The 23,127-nt window shown below is 44.1% G+C and overlaps 1 long non-coding RNA gene across 1 annotated transcript; it reads right to left on the bottom strand.

Moving 5' to 3' along the window:
• Window positions 1-1,023: 1,023 nt before the first annotated feature.
• LOC130679999 (uncharacterized) lies at window positions 1,024-22,793 on the bottom strand. Its single transcript, XR_008992989.1, has 3 exons — window positions 22,425-22,793; window positions 4,461-4,550; window positions 1,024-4,342 (listed from the first exon to the last, which is right to left on the bottom strand). It is a non-coding gene; the product is annotated as an uncharacterized LOC130679999 (long non-coding RNA).
• Window positions 22,794-23,127: the final 334 nt, after the last annotated feature.

Below are 23,127 nucleotides of genomic sequence, written 5' to 3'. Positions count from 1 at the left end.
TACATGAACAATTTGAAGGAAAGCCTACCAAGCAAGTGCTAAATGGGGATGGAATATTAAGGAGTCCAGAAAGTCTAAGAGGTGTCCTTCAGACAGCACTGCAAAGGAGCATCATTTTCACCAAGCCATCTTGGCTGCACTAACATGCCCAGAACAAAATCAGCCAAGTCAGTACTCATTACAGTAGGCAAAACAACTATTACGGTTCTGCTTAAAAAGTGCCTGTGATGTTCTGGCTAGTTTTGTTTAAGTAGCATTTATAATATTTAGGAGAAAGGAAGACAGAAATGAAACGGGACACATCTGTGGCGAACTCCTTAAAGAATTCTCTGGGTGAACGGAAAACCTACCAAAGCTTTCTGTGTTTCTTAACAGCAGCTTGAGGGTTTGTATAATGCACGATGAAGCCATGAAGGGTTAAAAGGAGAGGAACCAACTAAAGAGATTCGGCCACGGGCCTGGAGAATTATCCAAGATGGGTGCCTTTCTTAGTGAGTGTCTACGATTGAGGAACTCCTGAGGAGAGCAGACAGACTTCCCTGGGTGTCTGAAAAAGAACTGTTGCATTTAACTAGCATGACTTTGACATGGCACTTTGAAAAAGGCAGTCGTATGTAATTTGACATACAAATAACTAGCACATATCAGAGACTGAGAAGCCTCCTGAAAGCCTGAGAATAGGCTCATGTGGGTAAAACGAGGTGAAACACTTGGTACACAATAAGCCTTGGCACTATGTGCTGTTTTTATTGGGGGGGGGGTTAATTGAGGTATCATTGATACACAATTTTACATTGGTTTCAAATATTCAACAGAATGGTTCAGCAGTTACCCACATTATTAAATCCTCACACCCTCTACTGCAGTTACTATCTATCAACACAGAAAGATGTTACAGAATCACTGACTATATTCTCCATGCTGTACCACCATCCCTGTGAACAACTCCTATTGTGATTGTGAATTATGGTGCCTCTAACCCCCTCACTATCCCAACCCACCCTTCCCAACCCCTCACCCTCGGTAGCCACAAGTCACTTCTCAGTGTCCGTGACCACTAGACACTTCTCAGTGCCTACGAGTTTTTGCCTTGTTTCTACATCCCACAAATAAGTGAAATCATGTGGTGGCTGTCACTGAACATAAAATAACACCCTCCTCCCTGGAATCCAGAACCTATTTGGTAATGATGGGCACCTAAGGCAATGGAACCTACCAAGCCCTGGGCTAGAGGTGGGTCTCAACCACAGACCCATCAGAAGCTGCGGCACTGTGGAAGGAGAGGTGGTAAGGATCCGACCGAGGCGCATCCTGACACCCAACTGAAGCAGAGAGTGAAGGAAACTAAATTCCAGTTACACTGTGTCGTAAGAGGCGGGTAATTTTCCACTTGTTCACCAAGAAGGAAAATTCAGGTCCCAACAATTAAGACGATTCTGTGGATGAGCAGAAAACTCAGATGGGCCAACTGGTTTGGGAGGAACATTTCTATGAATTTGTAAGTGACCTCAGTGAAGACGTTTACAAACTTATGAAGGATAACAATTTGTTAGAAACTGCAGGGGAAAGTACGGAAGAAGAACTGCTGAAGGGACTTCAGTTCATAAAAGAAAACCCACCACAGCACTCAGGTGAAAACAAAGGTATATTCACTTTGCAGGGGGTGGGGGGCAGGAATCAGATGAGATGGTTAAGAAACTTTGTAATAGTAAATGTCAACCAAAGATTATGAAGAAGTGGTACAAATTAATTTGATACCAACTTCCTTTTCATTAAAAAACTGGCATTTACTTGATTTTTGGTGAGAAATGTCAAGGTAGGTTTTTTTCCTGATTCACATTTGGGCTGTTTTAATTGGGAAACTGTGTGAAATAGCTTCTTGATATTTGTCTTGGTTTTCCACCTCAACTGAGAGTTCCTCCTACTCCCTGAATATTTTTTTCTAAGTAGACATGTAACTTCCTCACCAGTAAAAAGAAATATTTCATACTCTAATCAAGTGGTTCTCAACTGGGGGCAATGTTGCCCCCTACACTCCCCACCCAGGAGACACTTGACAATGTCTGGAGATACTTTTGGTTGTCACACGTAGAGAGGGGGTATTACTGGCAACTAGTTGGCAGAGGCCAAAGGATGCTGCTAAGCATCCCGCAATGCACAGCACAGCCCCCAAAACAAATAAATGTCCAGCACCACCACGTGACTACTCCTGAGGGTGAGGAACCCCGCTGTAACCTCAGGTCTGGTGCTTCTCTCCTAGTTCAAAGCAGAGAATTTTACTAATGAAAAGAATACTGAAATAGTTTGGTTCTTGAATATGGTTTTTTATGTATTATGCTAGGGTCAGTCTAGTCATTTGATCCGACCTTCAATTTTACTTCACTGCAAAAGCTTGGTAACTTTAAGAAGTAGTCAAATACTTTTAAACCTATAAACCTTGTTTATATTTGGGCAATGACTACAACATTCTTATATTTTTTAAAACCTTTATATATTATCAAAAGTACTTAAGTCGAGAACCTAGAGTAAGTAACGTTGTAGACTAATGAGAATTAGACCACAATGCAAACTGAACTAAAATACTAGTGTTGTACCTTAACTGGCATTTACCTTGTTTAATTGCATTAGTGTTTTGACAGTAGAGTGAAAAAATGTTTCTTGACATTCCTCTCACAGTGGTGCACAAGGTTGTGTATATGATAAAATACAGACTTCCACCAGATTTCTTTAAAAACAATTTTCTAAATCATCTAGGATTAGTTTGCTCTTTTCAGATGGAATTGAAACTTTCCTCCCTTTATTTGTAAATCTAGACAGTATAGTTTACAAAACATTAACTCTATAAATGTGAAATCTGTTTAAAATATCCGAGTACTTAATTTCTCGTTTTCTCTGTGTTTTTGAAAAAAAGTTTCAGAGTGCTATTTTGTGATGGCTCTATTTGGTTTTACGTTTCTGCTCCCCTACCCCATTTTGTTAGTAGATACAGTCTTCCAATGATGAGGAGAGTGACGGCTCTTTAATAGAATGAATGGCTTATCTCTTCAGAACAAACTCAAAATGTGAGAAGTGGGCACAGAGAAAACCAGCCTTGGGGAGGAGCAAGCCAGATATTCCCACCAGGAACAATTTTGTACTCAATTTACAAATAACTGCTATAAATAACATTAATGATGGGAGCCCAAATCCAGAGAATGAATATAGACTACGCACAAGACTTTCCCAAGAAAGTTTGGAAAACAGCTCAAGGCAAATGGAAAATCCACAATCGGAATCATCATTTGCAAGACCATCTAGATCAGAAGGAAGAACAAATAAACCACTGATGCAAGTCCCACCTACCAGAGGTCAGCAAAGAAGCAGCAGCAGGAGCCTAGACCATCGGAGAACCACCCGGACCTTCGGAGAAGAACCCAGACCCTCGGAAAAGCACCCAGACCCTTGGAGAATCACCCAGACCATCGGAGAAGCTGGAGAACCATCCAGACCTTCGGAGAACCACCCAGACCCTCGGAGAACCAGAGCAAGGACTGTTAAGTATGTCAGCTCTGGATTCACTGAGAGAACTTTTTGGAAATCATGATGCTGTATTACCTCAGACTGCTGAGCAGCCTCTGGTAAATGAGACAGAGTCCTCAAGCTGAAGTAACACCAAGGCAGCAAATACCTGAGTGTGAGCCGCCAGACAGGGGTCTTTTAGACAGCACAGCTTATAGAGCTCAATTAACATCTGAGATACCAAATGTCACCTTAGAAAATGAATGAAGACATAGGCATATGTTCTCACATTCTGAGCAGGTAGATGCAAGAGCTCATGTCAGTACCATCAGAAGTCCTGGTCACAGAATTTTAAATATTGATTTAAATGATACTGCATCTGGTGCAAATAACAGCAGGTCCATGACAGGATTCAGTTATTCAAGGAACCTTACAGACAGTGACAGTGATTTAGAACCTCGTGTCTCACGTTCAATTCCAGACGTGGAAAGGCCTGTCACCATATGCAAGAGAGAGCTCTGAGGACAGCAGGAGTTCTCGTTTCAATTCATATCCTAGATGGGATTCCTCTTCGACTTCTACAATAATTTGTACTTCAAGCTCTAGTTGTGGGCCTATAAGCAATTCCAGCCCTATGTCCAGTTCCAGCTCCAGTGATGCAAATTCAGAAATTAGTTCAGTGACGTTTGACGACAGTGATGAAAGCAGCTTATCACCAGGCCCACCAACAGCGCCCTTCGAACAGAGCAGACAAATGACCCCAATAATATTTGAAGAAAGTAACTCTTGGCCGTCCATTGATCTGGAACAGTTCATTTTATATGATGATGACGAATCTAGAGGACTAACCAAAGCACAGATTGACAACTTGCCTGTAAGATCTTTCAGGAAGAACTACACAGAGACATCCTGTTGCATTTGCATTACAGATTACAAAGAAGGCACCAAAGTTCGTATCTTACCTTGCTCCCACAGTTTTCATATCTACTGCATCGATCGCTGGTTAGCCGAAAAATGCGCGTGTCCTATTTGCCGCAGGGAAGTAGCAGATGCTGGTGAGAGAAGAAATTCTAACTGGGATCTGAATTCCCAGCTATATGAACTATTACAGTGATTGATAAACAATTATCTGCCTTATGTCCACTTTTGAGAATATGCTTAAATATAACATCAGAGTTGCATCTAATCTAAATCTGAATCTAAATTTAACACTGGAACTAAATCATAGGTTCCTGAAGGAATTACTGGACTTTCCCCAATTTCTGTTCCAGAAGAAAAGGAAGTATGTAAAAGCAAGCAAGGTTCTCCTATCTAACTATAAAAATGAATTTCAAGAAATAAGCCAGGCGGAGAAAGACAAGCACCACATGATTTCACTCGTGTGGAGCATAAGAACAAAGCAAAAACTGAAGGAACAAAACAGCCGCAGACTCACAGAACTGACAGTTCTGGACTGACAGTTACCAAAGGGAAAGGGACTCTGGAGGGTGGGTGGGAAGGGAGGGAGGGACAAGGGGAGCGAGGGGCATCAGGATCAGCACACATAATGCAGGAGGGGCGCGGGGAGGGCGGTATAACACGGAGACGACAAGTAGTGACTCTACAGCGTCTCACTATGTGGATTGTCAGTGACTGTAATGGGGTGTGTGGTGGGGACTTGATAATGGGGGGAATCTAGTAACCATAATGCTGCTCATGCGATTATTTGATTATGTTTCATTATTGTTTGATTAATGATACCAAAATAAAAAAAGAGTATGATTCTAAGGCAAGTTTATTTTAAAAAAGTGAATTTCACACCACAGTGGGTCACTGAATTTCAACACTGAATTCCAGGTGCCCTGGAGTGGGATGATCCTGATTCCATGAGATAAATGTCTTAATATGATATAATCAATCCAGATGGAGCCTCGCGGTCTTACCTAGTCACATAAATCCCACTCATCTCATAGCCCTGTCCTACACTGGATTTGCATGCAAAAAAACAGGAACACAACTAAAATAACTAAGAAGCAATTTAAGAGTTTACTAGAGTCACTCACATAAGGAAGCCATGTTACATTCACAGTATGCTGTAAAAAGCTTTGAAAACCTCTCCTTATCTCCTTCCCCACCAGTTTATCCCACCCCCTAACACTACCGTAAAGTTTCTCCCATTCCCTACTACCCAATCTATCATTGAGGGTCCTGGCCAAAAATGGATGGCACATTTGAAAAAGATGATAGAATAGAATTAAAGAAGAGACTACTTAGTACAGTATGTAGCTATTGAAGGGAAACCAGAAAATGACAAAGCACCCTGAGGCTAGCAACTGTGAGAAGCCAGTATTACCACCACTAGGCCTGAAGAGGCATACAGAGATGGTGGTTCCTGCGACCCAGAAAGTGCTGAGGTTGTAGTAGCAGGCCGCCCAACAAGAACTGAGACCTTACATAGGCAAATGGCAGCCAGCGCCAACCTAAAGCTTGGGAGGTGGGGATCGTGGAAATAAATACCCTTACCTTTCTTTCCTCCCGACTAAGGGTAGAGGGCCACTGAGGGCAGCTCCCCAGGGTGATGACCACACACTTTATACCTTTTGTACAGTTAACTTGATAGAGGTACTTTGGAAATGCAGGCTGAGACTTGAGTTAAGCTAGGAGAGACAGGTAAGCACAGCAAACAACCTACGATTACCTAATAGACAATAGAAAGGGCAACTTTTTGAGGAACGGTCCAGTCAGAGGGGGCAGCGGCAGAAAGTTTAATGCCCAGGATGAGAGATTTTATTCTGGCGAGGGCCAGGATCCACAGCGTGCAGGTGTTTGTTAGTCAGAGGGTAATCGTCGGATACAGAGGCGGAGAGGATCTGGAGGTCTGGCTGGGCCTTTTACTGATCTATTTCTTTGTCTGGATCGTGGGCCTTTCTCACTCTGGAATGATGGACCCACAGAGTGATGCCTGCAACTCTGAGGGCAGGGGGAGTGGTTAGAACAACAATGTGGGCGCCAGGCCACTGAGGTTTGAGGGGGTTTCTTTTCTAATCTTTCACCCAGACTGCCCCAGCCTGGAAGGAATGTATTGGGGTTCCTAAGGAGATCGGGGCTTTCTATGGTGTACTGTTGCAGCTTATTTAGGGTGGCTCCCAAGGCTTGGAGCTGTTCTCTTGCTCCTGTATCTCCCACCTGGCGTAGGTTCCCTGGGAGGCTGTCTAGACACAGGGGGGAGGGAGAGGCAGGGGGCGTTCATACACTAACTCAAAAGGGAAAAGCCTTCAGTTCCAGGTGTGCTGCGAGCATGCAGGAGAGTCAGGGGCAGTAGGTCCGGCCACGGGAGGCTAGTTCCTTGGCAAAACTCAGCTAGGGTTCCTTTCAGGGTGCAATTCATTTGCTCTGCTTTCCCTGAACTCTGTGGCCTGTATGCAGTGTGGAGTTTCCAGGTATTGTTGAGGGATTTAGTTAAAATCTGTACTGCATCTGCTACAAAGGCAGGTCCATTGCCACTGCAAATTATAGACAGTAGGCCAAACTGGGGCACAATTTCTCTCAGGAGGGCTTTGGCTACCTTCCGGCTTTGTTCTGTCCTTGTTGGGAAGGCTTCGGCACACCCCTAGTATGTACACACTATCACTAGGAGGTATCTGTGCTTGGCTGGACATCTGTGAAGTCTATGTCAAGGTCTTCAAAGGGGGCAACTCTTGCTCTTTGGACACCTGGTGGGGGGTCACAGTGCCTATCAAGCGTTATTTCTGGTGCAAGTCACACACTGCTCACTTATTGCTTGGTATAGTGCTGGCAACTGGCTGATGTAGTATTGCTTTTTGAGGAGAGCTTCCATTGTAGTTTTTCTCAGGTGGGTGAGCTGATGGTATTTGCTTGCTAGATGCCTTCTGGTTGCAGTTCAGATAAAGATGCATCTGTCAGACAGCATCCAAAACCCTTTTTCAGTTAGGGTGGCTCCTTCAGCCATGGCTCAGTCCTTCTTTTTTTCAGTGTACTTGGGTGGAGGGGCCTCCAATGGGGGTGTTAGGGCCATGGTGAGGAATGGAGCTTTACCTGTTTTTTTAATTGGCTGCTGCTTTAGCTGCTAGCTGGTTACCCTGTGTTATAGGGTTGTTTTCCTTTTGGTGTTCTTTGCAATGCAAAATTGCTACTCTTTTTCTTTTCTTTTTTTTGCGGGGAGCCAGACAGCCTTGAGGAGTTTTAGTATTGTGCCAGCCGAGAGCTGGAGAGGAAGCAGTGTCCTTGTGTGTGCATGAGGGACACAACAGCATGACATTTAGTTTGACATTGAGTTTTTGTCCTAGGGTAAGTTTATATGCTTGTTTTATTGAATAGAACTGTGGCTGGCAGGGTGGCCACCCTGCTGCAATCAGGTTCAGTTTTTCTGACAGGTATGCAATCAGCCACTGCCAGGGCTCAACAGTCTGTGTGAGATCCTTGCGGGCCACTTTGTTTATGTATGAAGAGACTGAAGGGCTTTTCTGTATTTGGCAGGTCTAGAGCTGGTGCTTGTTTTAAAGCAGCCTTTATTTTTAGGAAAGTGGCTTTTGCCTTTTCTGTCCAGACAAGGTGCTCTCCATCTGCCCGCACCCTCCCACCACCAGGAGGCTATAGAGGGGTCTTCCTTTGCCGAGAATCTGGGAATCCAGATTCAGCAGAACCCGGCGGCCATCAGGAATTCTCATATGCCGTGCTTTGTCTGGGGCTGGGGTAAGGAGGTAATGATCTTTTCCTCTCCGGCCCTAGTGCCCTTTTTCCCCAGGTGAGGAGGAAGCCCAAGTACCGGACTTGTTGCTGGCAGATTTGTGCCTTTTTTTTTTTTACCTGAGTTTGACAGGAGTTGCAGGAGGGCCTTTGTGCCTGCTGCACAGTTCTCTCGCGTGTCACTGGCAAAGGGAGGTCATCTACATACCGGAGGAGGGAGCAGCGTGTGGCTTTTCTTGGAAAGCTGGCAAGGTCTGCGGCCAATGCCTCTCCAAATAGAGTGGGTGAGTTCTTGAACCCTTGTGGAAGCCGCATCCATATTAACTGCATCTACTGCCCCGTATCTGGTTCAGTCCATTCGAAGGTTCTGGGGGGCCAGCCGGAGGCAGGAGAAGGCATCTTTTATATCTAGGCAAGTGAACCATTTGGCAGACCCTGGGACCTGGCTGAGGAGGGTGTATGGATTTGGGACCACCAGGTGTGAAGAAACAGTCACTCTGCTGATGCCTTGCAGGTCTGGAATCAGCCGGTGCCCTCCTCCTGGCTTTTTGCTGGGTAGAAACAGGGTGTTCCAGGGTGACTGACACTCGATTAGAATGCCTGCCTCTCTGACTCCGGTCAGGTGCTCCCGGATGCCTGCCCTCGCCTCTTGTGAGAGGGGCACTGCCGCTGTCTCTGTGGCTGGGCCCACAGAGCCAGTTCTACAGTGACAGGGGCTCGGTTAGAAGCAAGTCCAGGTGGGTTGTCTCTAGCCCATACCGAGGGGAAGGCAGCTCTGACTTCAGGTGGGCTACAGAGAGGGCCTGGGCACAGAACAGCCTCCATTCCTCTTCCCTGGGCGTGGTTATTGCCAGTATGAGGGACCCTGGTGTTTCTTGCCCCGAATTTAATTTAAGGCTGGTGCATCCAGTTGGTCCCAAAGTTATTTGAGCTCTGAGCTTCAGAGTAGATCTCGGCCGAGGAGGGCAACAGGGCCCTCGGGCAGGTAGAGAAACTCATGCTGGACCTTGTGGCCTCCAAGCTCACACTGGCGGGCTTGGCACAAGTGTTGCCGGACTGCCTTCGTCCCAGTGTCTTCGAGAATAGTTGCAGTCTGAAGGGGGCTACAGGGAGGGGACCACAGAGTGTTCTGCCCCTGTGTCAACCACAGAAGTCTTATTTTGGCCCCCCACCTTCATTCTGACCGTGGGCTCCTGGGGGCCAAGCGTAAGAGCCGGTGCTTGTCAGTGTGAGTCTGCTCCTGCCAGGCCAGGGAGCCTTTCCCCCACCCTCCCAGCAGCGACTGGGCCTCCGGGCTTTGCCTTCGTGGGGGGCAATCGTTCTTCCAATGCCCCTTCTCTTCATAGCAAGCACACTGGTCCCTGGCTAGGGGGGTCCTAGGCTTCCCCCTTCTTGGCGGTCGGCTTTTCTCTGCCTTTGGGTCATCTTTTTTTAGGGCGGCTACTAAGAGGCTGGCCTTTTTCTTTTCATTCTTCTTTTAGCCTCTCTGTCGGCCTGAACTTCTCTGTTTAGAAATACTTTGCTGGCAATTTCAATCAGTTGATGATATTCATCCCAGCAAAGCCTTTAAGTTTTGGAGCTTTCGTCTGATGTCTGGGCGGCTTGGGCCACGAATGAGGTGTTGACCATTGGTTGGTTCCCTGGTGACTCAGGATTGAAGGGGGTGTAGATGTGATAAGCTTCAAACAGTCTTTCATAATAGTTCCCAGGAGACTCTCCTGGTTGTTGAGTGACTGAAGATACTTTGGTCATATTCACAGGCTTTTTGGACCTGGCTTTGATTCCCTGGAGGAAGGCGTCCTGATATTGGCAGATCTGGTGCTGTCCCTCAGGGGTGGTAAAGTCCCACTTGGGGCACTCCTCGGGGCAGCAATTTCAGCCCATGCACCCCGATCAAGTACCCTGGCTGGTGCGTGCTCTTCCAGGTACTGGTGAGTCAATTTTATAATCTGCCTCCTCTCTTCTGTGCTGAATGGGGTGTGGAGAAGCTGTTGGCAAGTCTTCCCAGGTTGGCTGATGGGTTTGGAAGAGGGCCTCCATGAGATAAACCAGGGCTTGTGGCTTCTCTGAGTATGACTGGGGTGTTGTGTTTCCAATTGAGGAAGTTAGTCATGGAGAAGGACTGACAGTAAAGCATGGACCAGCTGGGCTGGGTGGTCCTGTCTTCATCATGCTTCTCAGCCTCCCACATCTCTCTCACTGGCATCTGAGGGGAACCTGCTCCTGGCTGAGGGTACAGTCTGGCTGCTGGTCTGGGGTAGAGTGGGCCTGCCGGTTCTGGAGGTGGCAGGGAGGCCAATGGCAGAAGGGTGTCTGGGACCGGGGGGCTGGGTGCTGACAGTCTTGTGGGCACATAAGGTGGGGGCAATATTGGCTCTTCCTCTGGATCACAGCAAGAATCTGTGGAGGCTCAGGCTTCTGTCGATTCTTTGTGGGCTGCTTTGTTGAGGTGACTACCTGTCCCTGCCTGTTGCAAGTGAATCGCACCCAAGGGGAAGGGTCTGGCGACTCCTACCCAGTAGTCCATATATGGGACCTGGACAGGATGACCTGGATCTCCAGTGACAACCCGCCAGACTCGGCAGATTGTTGGGACATCTAGTGTCCCTTCCAGAAGCTACCCTAAAGGTGGGCCATTCAGACGTACACAGGGTTTTCAACCTGCTGGGAGTTAATTTTACTCTGTAGTCTGTGAAAATCCCTTCCTGAAATTTTTGATCATGGTGTTGAGAACTGTGGGTTTGCTGTGCCCTGACTGCATGAAGTGTCCGTGTAACGGTGCCACAACAACAGACAAGGGAGGGGACGTTCCCTTCAGAGAGCAGACCAGATACCCGTCTGTTCACTATCCTCGCAGAGAATTTGGTCAGCCTTGACTAAGGTGCAGCCGTACAAGTCCCGGGCCAGGTCAGCAGAAGCGGAGTCACATTTATGCCATGGTGGCCGACCGCGAATACGGTGAAGGGCTCACTCAATAATAAAAACACATGCCAATATTCTTGTCAATTACAGAAGCAAAAATCCTCAACAAAATACAAGGAAATCAAATTCAACAGCACACTGAAAGGAACAAATACCATAAATAAATGGATTTCAAACAAGGACAATTCAGCATACACAAATCAATAAAAATGATACCTCCCATTAATAGAACAAAAGACAAAAATCCTATCATCTCAATAGATGCAGGAAAAGCATCTAACAAAAGTCAACATCCTTCCATTATAAAAAAAAAATCTCAAAAAATTGGATGTAGAAACTACTTCAACATAATAAAGGCCTTACATGGAAAGTCCACAGCCAACATCATACTCAACAGTTAAAGACTGAAAGTTTTTTCTCTAAGATCAGAAGACAAGGATGCCCACGCTCACTACTCCTTCTCAGCATAGTACTGGAAGTCCTCACCAGAGCAATCGGTCAAGAAAAAGAAATAAACGGCATCCAGATCAGAAAACAAGAAGGAGAACTGTCTGCAGATGACATGCTTTTACATACAAAACCCTGAAGACTCCACTGGAAAAACTATTACTAATAATGAATTCTGTAAAGTTACAGCGTACAAAATCAACTTACAAAAACAAAATTGTATTGTATATTGAAATTTTCTAAGAGTAAACTTTAAAACTTTTCACCATACACACAAAAAAATGGTAACTGTGAGGTGATGGATGTTTTAACTAACCTTATTGTGGTAAGCATATTGCAATATATACCAAAAACACCATCATGTTGTACACCTTAAATTTAAACAATGTTATATACCTCAACAAATCTGGAAAAATAAAACTTGTGTAATAAGAAAATTAAAATAATTTACGAAAATTTAACAAATAAACTTGTCATCAAGTATGAGCTGGCTCAAGCACACCACGCATGTGACCAGAAAACCCTTTGGTCTCTAACTGTCATTTGGGCTCAGTATTCTCTGAAATGCACTGTGGGAAATACGGCTCTAAGGTCACCCTCACAAGATATGTAGACTATGTTCTCTAAATCTCTTTACTTTTCACACCTAGCATTAAAAAAATGTTTTACATGTGGACCTCCAATTTATGTATATTCAATAAAAAAAAGTTCTTTTCACATTCGTATTAGAACTCTGTTAAATATAGCTCTTGACAGACAAAAATAGCCTTTAGAGTTTAAAATATCTGTTGAATTCCTTGTTATGATCAATTAATGTTTATAATGAACTGGTTAAAATATCCCATATAGAGTACATAAAGCTTAATCATTAGATTCATATATAAAGAATATTTGTAGGGTGGAGCCAACATGGCGGTGTGACTAGGACAGTGGGAATCTCCTCCCAAAAACATATATACTTTTGAAAATACAACAAACACAACTAGCCCTAAAAGAGAGACCAGAAGACACAGGACAGTGGCCCGACTGCAGCTACACCAGCGAGAACCCAGCGACTGGTGAGGGGGGTAAGATACAAGCCCCGGCCCGGCGGGACCCGAGCGCCCCTCCCCCCAGCTCCCGGCGGGAGAAGAATAGGCTGAGCGGGAGGGAGACGGAGCCCAGGACTGCTGAACACCCAGCCCCAGCCATCCGGGCCAGAGTGCAGACACAGTGCGTGCGCTGGGCCCTGGATACTGGGGGAACAGGGCAGCAAGACCTCTGAGCGGGTGCCGAAGCTGATGCCCCTGTGACAAAGAAAAGCGGGGGCTTTTTGAAAGTCTTAAAGGGACAGGGACTTAACAGCTTGACGGAAACAACACAGGTCATAGTCAAGCAGCTGGAAATTACAGGGAAAACCGGGTGCACTAACCCCCTGGGCAACAGCTCTGAGACCCCTCACGGAGGTAAACAGCCAAACAGCCCCCCCACTGTCCATTACCCCTCCGGGTGCTGCGAAAGCAGAGAACTCCGCCCACAGAAAGGGAAATTCCTCCCTTCCGGCCAGGCAAGACACAAAGACCCAGTCCACACGCAATTACCCAACACAAGCCACTAGGGGTCGCAGTTGTCCCAGTAAAGAAAGGCCAGTAGCAAGTGAAAAGTTTGGCCCTCCCAGCTGACAGTCAATAGCACCTGTCAACATGAAAAGGCAAAAAAATATGATCCAGACAAGACTAACCCAGACAGCTTCGGCATCTGCTACATCTTCCCCTGAGAAGGAACCTGGGGAGATAGATTTAGCCAGTCTTCCTGAAAAAGAATTCAAAACAAAAGTCATAACCATGCTGATGGACTTGCAGAGAAATATGCAAGAACTAAGGAAGGAGAAAACAGAAATAAAACAAGCTCTGGAAGGACTTCAAAACAGAATGGACGAGATGCAAGAGACCATTAATGGACTAGAAAACAAAGAACAGAAATGCAGAGAAGCTGATGCAGAGAGAGATAAAAGGATCTCCAGGAATGAAAGAAGTCTAAGAGAGCTGAGTAACCAATCAAAAAGGAACAATACACGAATTATAGGCATACCAGAAGAAGTAGAGAGAGAAAAAGGGATAGAAAATGTCTTTGAAGAAATAATTGCCGAAAACTTCCCCAAACTAGGGGAAGAAATGGCCTCTCAGACCACAGAGGTACACAGAACTCCCATGACAAGGGATCCAAGGAGGGCAACACCAAGACACATAATAATTAAAATGGCAAAGATCAAAGACAAGGACAAAGTATTAAAGGCAGCCAGAGAGAAAAAAAAGGTCACCTACAAAGGAAAACCCATCAGGCTATCATCAGACTTCTCAACAGAAACCCTACATGCCAGAAGAGAATGGCATGATATACTTAATGCAATGAAACAGAAGGGCCTCGAACCAAGACTACTGTATCCAGCACGAATATCATTTAAATATGAAGGAGGGATTAAACAATTCCCAGACAATCAAAAGTTGAGGGAATTTGCCTCCCACAAACCACCTCTACAGGGCATCCTACAGGGACTGCTCTAGATGGGAGCACTCCTAAAAAGAGCACATAACAAAACACCCAACATATGAAGAAGGGAGGAGGAGGAATAAGAAGGGAGAGAAATAAAGAATCATCAGACCGCGATTATAATAGCTCAACAAGCGAGTTAAGTTAGACAGTAAGATAGTAAAGAAGCTAACCCTAAACCTTTGGTAACCACAAACTTAAAGCCTGCAATGGCAATAAATTCATACCTTTCAATAATCACCCTAAATGTAAATGGACTGAATGCACCAATCAAAAGACACAGAGTAATAGAATGGATAAAAAAGCAAGATCCATCCATATGCTGCTTACAAGAGACTCACCTCAAACCCAAAGACATGCACAGACTTAAAGTGAAGGGATGGAAAAAGATATTTCAAGCAAACAACAGAGAGAAGAAAGCAGGTGTTGCGATTCTGGTATCAGACAAAACAGACTTCAAAATAAAGAAAGTAACAAAAGACAAAGAAGGACATTACATAATGATAAAGGGATCAGTCCATCAAGAGGATATAACCATTATAAATATATATGCACCCAATACAGGAGCACCAACATACCTGAAACAAATATTAACAGAACTAAAGGAGGAAATAGAATGCAATGCATTCATTCTAGGAGACTTCAACACACCACTCACTCCAAAGGACAGATCCACCAGACAGAAAATAAGTAAGGACACAGAGGCACTGAACAACACACTAGAACAGATGGACCTAATAGACATCTACAGAACTCTACATCCAAAAGCAACAGGATACACGTTCTTCTCAAGTGCACATGGAACATTCTCCAGAATAGACCACATACTAGGCCACAAAAAGAGCCTCAGTAAATTCCAAAAGACTGAAATCCTACCAACCAACTTTTCAGACCACAAAGGCATTAAACTAGAAATAAACTGTTAAAGAAAGCAAAAAGGCTCACAAACACATGGAGGCTAAACAACACGCTCCTAAAAAATCAATGGATCAATGACCAAATCAAAATGGAGATCCAGCAATACATGGAAACAAATGACAACAACAACACTAAGCCCCAACTTCTGTGGGACACAGCAAAAGCAGTCTTAAGAGGAAAGTATATAGCAATCCAAGCATATTTAAAAAAGGAAGAACAAGCCCAAATGAACGGTCTAATGTCACAATTATCGAAATTGGAAAAAGAAGAACAAATGAGGCCTAAGGTCAGCAGAAGGAGGGACATAATAAAGATCAGAGAAGAAATAAATAAAATTGAGAAGAATAAAACAATAGCAAAAATCAATGAAACCAAGAGCTGGTTCTTTGAGAAAATAAACAAAATAGACAAGCCTCTAGCCAGACTTATTAAGAGGAAATGAGAGTCAACACAAATCAACAGTATCAGAAACGAGAAAGGAAAAATCACGACGGACCCCGCAGAAATATAAAGAATTATTGGAGAATACTATGAAAACCTATATGCTAACAAGCTGGGAAACCTAGGAGAAATGGACAACTTCCTAGAAAAATACAACCTTCCAAGACTGACCCAAAAAGAAACAGACAATCTAAACAGACCAATTACCAGCAACGAAATTGAAGCAGTAATCAAAAAATTACCAAAGAACAAAACCCCTGGGCCAGATGGATTTACCTCAGAATTTTATCAGACATACAGGGACAACATAATACCCATTCTCCTTAAAGTTTTCCAAAAAATAGAAGAGGAGGGGATACTCCCAAACTCATTCTATGAAGCTAACATCACCCTAATACCAAAACCACGCAAAGACACCACCAAAAAAAAAAACTACAGACCAATATCCCTGATGAACATAGATGCAAAAATACTCAACAAAATTTTAGCAAACCGAATTCAAAAATACATCCAAAGGATCGTACACCATGACCAAGTGGGATTCATCCCAGGGATGCAAGGATGGCACAACATTCGAAAGTCCATCAACATCATCCACCACATCAACAAAAAGAAAGACAAAAACCACATGATCATCTCCATAGATGCTGAAAAAGCATTTGACAAAGTTCAACATCCATTCATGATAAAAACTCTCAGCAAAATGGGAATAGAGGGCAAGCACCTCAACATAATAAAGGCCATCTATGAAAAACCCACAGCCAACATTATATTGAACAGCGAGAAACTGAAAGCATTTCCTCTGAGATCGGGAACTAGACAGGGATGCCCACTCTCCCCACTGTTATTTAACATAGTACTGGAGGTCCTAGCCACGGCAATCAGACAAAACAAAAAAATACAAGGAATCCAGATTGGTAAAGAAGAAGTTAAACTGTCACTATTTGCAGATGACATGATACTGTACATAAAAAACCCTAAAGACTCCACCCCAAAACTACTAGAACTGATATCGGAATACAGCAAAGTTGCAGGATACAAAATCAATACACAGAAATCTGTGGCTTTCCTATACACTAACAATCAACCAACAGAAAGAGAAATCAGGAAAACAACTCCATTCATAATTGCATCAAAAAAAAAAAATACCTAGGAATAGACCTAACCAAAGAAGTGAAAGACTTATACTCTGAAAACTACAAGTCACTCTTAAAAGAAATTAAAGGGGACACTAACAGATGGAAACGCATCCCATGCTCATGGCTAGGAAGAATTAATATCGTCAAAATGGCCATCCTGCCCAAAGCAATATACAGATTTGATGCAATCCCTATGAAACTACCAGCAACATTCTTCAATGAACTGGAACAAATAATTCAAAAATTCATATGGAACCACCAAATACCCCAAATAGCCAAAGTAATCCTGAGAAAGAAGAATAAAGTACAGGGGATCTCACTCCCCAACTTCAAGCTCTATTATAAAGCCACAGTAATCAAGACAATTTGGTACTGGCACAAGAGCAGAGCCACAGACCAATGGAACACACTAGAGAATCCAGACATTAACCCAGACATATATGGTCAATTAATATTTGATAAAGGAGCCATGGACATACAATGGCGAAATGACAGTCTCTTCAACAGATGGTGCTGGCAAAACTGGACAGCTACATGTAGGAGAATGAAACTGGACCATTGTCTAACCCCATATACAAAAGTAAACTCAAAATGGATCAAAGACCTGAATGTAAGTCACGAAACCATTAAACTCTTGGAAAAAAACATAGGCAAAAACCTCTTAGACATAAACATGAATGACCTCTTCTTGAACATATCTCCCCGGGCAAGGAAAACAACAGCAAAAATGAACAAGTGGGACTATATTAAGCTGAAAAGCTTCTGTACAGCAAAAGACACCATCAATAGAACAAAAAGGAACCCTACAGTATGGGAGAACATATTTGAAAATGACACATCCGATAAAGGCTTAACGTCCAGAATATATAAAGAGCTCACACACCTCAACAAACAAAAAACAAATAACCCAATTAAAAAATGGGCAGAGGAACTGAACAGACGGTTCTCCAAAAAAGAAATACAGATGGCCAACAGACACATGAAAAGATGCTCTACATCGCTAATTATCAGAGAAATGCAAATTAAAACTACAATGAGGTATCACCTCACACCAGTAAGGATGGCTGCCATCCAAAAGACAAACAACAACAAATGTTGGCGAGGCTGTGGAGAAAGGGGAACCCTCCTACACTGCTGGTGGGAATGTAAACTTGTTCAACCATTGTGGAAAGCAGTATGGAGGTACATCAAAGTGCTCAAAAGAGACCTACCATTTGACCCAGGAATTGCACTCCTAGGAATTTACCCTAAGAATGCAGCAATCCAGTATGAGAAAGATCAGTGCACCCCTATGTTTATCGCAGCACTATTTACAATAGCCAAGAATTGGAAGCAACCTAAATGTCCATCGATAGATGAATGGATAAAGAAGATGTGGTACATATACACAATGGAATACTACTCAGCCATAAGAAAAGGGCAAATCCTACCATTTGCAGCAACATGGATGGAGCTGGAGGGTATTATGCTCAGTGAAACAAGCCAAGCAGAGAAAGAGAAATACCAAATGATTTCACTCATCTGTGGAGTATAAGAACAAAGGAAAAACTGAAGGAACAAAACAGCAGCAGAATCACAGAACTCAAGAATGGACTAACAGGTACCAAAGGGAAAGGGACTGGGGAGGATGGGTGGGTAGGGAGGGATAAGGGGGGGGAGAAAAAGGGGGGTATTAAGATCAGCATCCATAGGGGGGTGGGAGAAAGGGGAGGGCTGTACAACACAGAGAAGACAAGTAGTGATTCTACAACATTTGGCTATGCTGATGGACAGTGACTGTAAAGGAGTATATAGGGGGGACCTGGTATAGGGGAGAGCCTAGTAAACAAAGTATTCGTCATGTAAGTGTAGATTAATGATAAAAAAAAAAAAGCAGTTCCTGTGTGGTGACCTCCAATGAGTTCTACACAATGATATAAAGGGCATATAAGTGTAGGCAAAGGGTCTGTTTGTGTTTATACAGAGGATCAAAGCCTAATTTGGCTACCCCGAAAATGAACTAAGATACGATATGAAAAAGAACTTCCAACATCAGCACTCTCTGGAAGACTCATGCCAGAAGATGATCAGCAAAAAAAACCCCAACAAAGATCCACGCACTGCTACAGCTGTAGATGCACTCATCCCACCAGTTCCTGGACTTGCCATGGGAATGAGGAAGGAGATATCTAAGCTGGCCTGTGCATACAGTAAAACAACAAACTTGACTGGATCTATACTGTTGGAACTCAACCAAGAATTAGGAGAAGTGCAAATTGTAGCACTCCAAAATCTTACAACCACAGACTATTTACTGTTAAAAGAACATATGGGATGTGAACAGTCCCCAGGAATGGGTTGTTTTAATTTATCTGAATTCTCTCAGACTGTTCAAGCTCAGTTGGACAATATCCACCATATCATAGATAAGTTTTCACAAATGCCTAAGGTGCCTAACTGGTTTTCTAGGTTTCACTGGAGATGGCTGGTAATTACAGGTATGCTTTGGTTACATAACTGTACTCCTATTATGGTAATGTGTGCGCACAATTAAATTAGTAGTTTAAAACCTATCCATGCTGAAGTTACTCTACAAGAAGATATGTCAAAGAAATAATGAATCTTCCCAGGTTTTCTTCCACCTGCTACTTCTATAGCTTTTCTTCTTCCTACCTAATTACAACCCTTAATTAGAATTCGTGCCACATGTCGAATTTACCGAGTATCATAATTCTTCCAAGTGGTAAAGACACCTCAAGACAAATGCTGGGCATAGAAGCCACAGGGCATAAAAATGCAAAGAAGTAAAAAGCTAACTTTTTCAAACAATAAGGCTTCTCTCTCACTTACCAACTTAACATTTCCCTGTATGGTCCCGGAAGATGACTGGTTAGCCAGAGACGGGTAAGATTCCTCAAGGGAGGAACAACCTAAGACAGGCACAGTCGCAGGGGGGCCATCAGGTGAGAAAATGGGGATCAGGAGAGGTGAGGTTTAGAACCTCCCCCCTCATGTTCTGAGAGAAATCTTCTGCATCCGTGGATGTTTTATTGCCCTTGTCTAGTTCGGATTAACACATAGTCTACAGGCACACACCTGATCATCTACATTTGCTCTCTTACAACACTAAACTATGTTTTCTACCTTTATCTCGTATCTACCTACCACTTCAGCATTTTATTAAAAAGAATAATAATAAAGAGAGAAATGTGGTATCCACATATAAATCAAGTATAAAAATCAAATGAATATTCATATTTGAACTGACTGTTTATAGTTCATAATGCATGAACAAAACCGAAAGCTTCTGTGATGACTGCCCTTGTAATGTTCACCATGTAACTTATTCACTATGTAAGAATTTGTACTCCATGTAAGAACTTGTTCATTATGCATCAGAAGATTGGAGACTGACGAAAATTAGGCTTGGGCTGGATTAATGATTGTGCATTGAGCATTGACCCCCCTATACAGAATTTTATTGTTGTTAACAACCATTTGATCAATAAATATGAGAGATGCCCTCACAAAAAATATATATATAAACACACTTCCAATTGCAAAATAAATAAGTAACCGGGATGTAATGTATAGCATAAGGAATATAGTCAAAATATTGTAACAACTTGTATGGTGATAGCTGGTACCTAGAATTATAATGTATATAAATGTTGAATCACTGTGTTGTACACCTGAAACTAATGTAATACTGTGTGTCAACTACCCTTCAATAAAAAATAATTATCCAGGAAAAAAAAAAAAGAATATTTGTAAAATATTCCCCTGAAAGTTAACTCTAGGGGTTTCAATTAGACAAAGTAAAAACCACTTATGTAATAGATGGCATACAGATTGGTAAGGAAGAAGTTAAACTGTCACTGTTTGCAGATGACATGACATTGTACGTAAAAAATCCAAAAGGATCCACTCCAAAACTACTAGATCTAATATCTGAATTCAGCAAAATTGCAGGATACAAAATTAATACACAGAAATCTGTTGCATTTGTATACAATAATGATGAACTAGGAGAAAGAAAACAGGAAAACAATTCCATTCACAATTGCATCAAAAAGAATAAAATATATAGGAATAAACCCAACCAAGGAAGTGAAAGATGTATACCATGAAAACTACAAGACTCTCATGAGAGAAATTAAGGATACCAATAAATGGAAACATATCCCGTGCTTACAGATAGGAAGAATTAATTAATATTGTCAAAATGTCCATTCTGCCTAAAGCAATCTACAGATTCAATGCAATCCTTATCAAAATACCAACAGCATTCATCAACAAACTAGATCAAATACTTCTAAAATTCATATGCAACCACAAAAGACCCCGAATAGCCAAAGCAATCCTGAGAAAGAAGAATGAAACTGGGGGGATTATGCTCTCCGACTTCAAGCTCTACTACAAAGCCACAGTAATCAAGACAATTTGGTACTGGCACAAGAAGAGACCCACGGACTGATGGAGCAGACTAGAGATCCCAGACATAAACCCAAGCATATATGGACAACCAATATAAAATAAAGGAGCCATGGATATACCATGGGGAAATGATAGTTTCTTCAACAACTGGAGTTGGCAAAACTGAACAGCTACATGCAAGAGAATGAAACTGGATTACTGTCCAACCAAAGACATAAAAGTAAACTCAAAATGGATCAAAGACCTGAACATATGTCATGAAATCATAAAACTCTTAGAAGAAAATATAGGAAAAATCTCTTGAATATAATGAGAAACTTTATCCTGAACGAATCTCCTTGGGCAAGGGAAACAAAAGAAAAAATGAACAAATGGGACTAAATCAAGCGAAAAAGCTTCTGTACAGCAAAGGACACCATCAGCAGAACAAAAAGGCATCCTACAGCATAGAACAATATATTTCTAAATTACATATCCAATAAGGGGTTAACTTCCAAAATATACAAAGAACTCACATGCCTCAACAGCCAAAAAGCAAATAACCATATTAAAAATGGTCAGAGGATATGAACAAACAGCTCTCTAAAGAAGTAATTCAGATGGTCAACAGGCACATGAAAACATGCTCCACGTCGCTAATTATCAGGGCAATGCAAATTAAAGCCACAATGAGATCACCTCACACCAGTTAGGATGGTCAACATCCAAAAGACTAGGAACAACAAATCCTGGCGAGGATGTGGAGAAAGGGGAACCCTCCTACACTGCTGGTGGGAATGTAAGGTAGTTCAACTACTGTGGAAAGCAGTATGCAGGTTCCTCAAACAACTAAAAGTAGAAGTATCATTTGACCCAGGAATCCCACTCCTAGGAATTTACCCTAAAAATACAGCAGCCCAGTTTGAAAAAGACAGATGCACCCCTATTTTATTGCAGCACTATTTACAACAGCCATGAAATGGAAGCAACCTAAGTGTCCATGAGTAGATGAATGGATAAAGAAGAGGGTGGTACATATACACAATGGAATATTACTCAGCCATAAGAAAGAAACAAATCCTACCATTTGCAACAACATGGATGGAGCTAGAGGGTGTTATGCTCAGTGAAATAAGCCAGGCGGAGAAAGACAAGTACCAAATGATTTTCCTCATTTGTGGAGTGTAAGAGCAAAGAAAAACCGAAGGAACAAAACAGCAGCATGATCACAGAACCCCGCGCCTGGCGGCCGCGTCCTAATAAAACCACCGCCCCCACCGGCCCGCTCCTCCAGGAATCCCGCGCACCACCGGCCCGCTCCTCCGGGGACCCCGCGCACCACGGCCCCGCTCCTCCGGGGGCCCCGCGCACCACCGCCCCGCTCCTCCGGGGGCCCCGCGCACCACCGCCCCGCTCCTCCGGGAGCCCCGCGCCAGCGCCCCGTCCTACCGAGCACCAGCGCCCGGAGCAAGTGCAGCTGGAGCGTCCGGAGCGGCCACCACCCGCCCGCCGGCCTGCGCTCAACGTTGGAGTCGGCCGCCCGCCGTGTGGCCCCGAGTCCTGGCCGGGCTCACGAGAGCCGCGCGGACTCCGCGGTGCAGGCGCCGCCGCCGCTCGGGGCCGGGAGGGACCCCCGCGGGCCATACTGAGGGGCCGCCGCCGCCGGCCCGCGGCCCAGGGCCCTCACGCGCTCGCGGGGGTCCCGTTAGCGGGCGGCGGCGGGCCTCGGGGGCGCGGCGGCGGCGGCGGTGAAGTTCTCAGCAGGAAAATTCCGTCAGACCGCCTTCACCGGCCCCGCAGCCGGAGCGCCCGGGCCGCGCCGCGCCTCCCGAGGACTCCGGCTGCAGCTGACGAGTCGCCGCCTTCGTGGTCCTCCCCAACCGGCGCAGAGAGGCGCGCACAGGCGCCGGCCACGGCCGCTGATTGGCCGAGGGGAGTTGGCTCGTTGGACCGCGCCCTGCCCCCACCGCCTCGCCTGTTTTCTAACTCGCGCTGGGAATTCCCCACAGAGCCGCGAGCCCCGCCGGCTTCCCGCGCCGCTTCGCCCCCTAGGGACGAGCGGCAGGCCCTGCAGGCACTGCTGCCCTTGACCCTTTGGTAACCACGAATCCAAAGCCTGCAAAGGCAGTAAGTACGGATCTATCGATAATCA

The sequence above is a fragment of the Manis pentadactyla genome, chromosome 12, assembly GCF_030020395.1.
Source record: "Manis pentadactyla isolate mManPen7 chromosome 12, mManPen7.hap1, whole genome shotgun sequence".
Taxonomy (NCBI): domain Eukaryota; kingdom Metazoa; phylum Chordata; class Mammalia; order Pholidota; family Manidae; genus Manis; species Manis pentadactyla.
The sequence above is the reverse complement of the archived record's forward strand: the minus strand, read 5'-3'. Positions and strand labels throughout refer to the sequence as shown.